This window comes from Penaeus monodon, chromosome 29 (assembly GCF_015228065.2).
Source record: "Penaeus monodon isolate SGIC_2016 chromosome 29, NSTDA_Pmon_1, whole genome shotgun sequence".
Taxonomy (NCBI): Eukaryota; Metazoa; Arthropoda; class Malacostraca; order Decapoda; family Penaeidae; genus Penaeus; species Penaeus monodon.
The window spans coordinates 28,547,984-28,548,339 of NC_051414.1; the positions used below are offsets into that span (position 1 = coordinate 28,547,984).

The 356-nt window shown below is 27.0% G+C and overlaps 1 protein-coding gene across 1 annotated transcript in view; it reads left to right on the forward strand.

The window, feature by feature from the left end:
• LOC119592110 (ryanodine receptor-like) overlaps positions 1-356 on the forward strand; it is a gene marked incomplete in the record, with an annotated part of 20,940 nt that overhangs the window by 11,703 nt on the left and 8,881 nt on the right.

Below are 356 nucleotides of genomic sequence, written 5' to 3' on the forward strand. Positions count from 1 at the left end.
GAGAGAAAGTGAATTGAATATTTTGATTCCATTTACGAACATGGAAAAGAATGTATTTATTTTTACGTGTATGAAGTAGATTTGGAAAATGTTTCATATTTTTGCACTGCTGTATTTAGTTATATTTTGCTATTTTACATGTAGAAAATGATTTAGACGATTGTGTTTCGTAGTTCTCATTTTTGTAGAAAATTTCTGTTTCAACTTTAACACATTTTTTCTTGCACCTTTTTATCTCCATGTAGTAATTTAACTTGTATTTTTCGCATTTTTTGGCATTTTGCTTTTTGCTTGCTAATTTAGATCAGTCTTTAGAATTTTTTTTTTAAACTACTGTGTCTTTATTCTGTGATCGA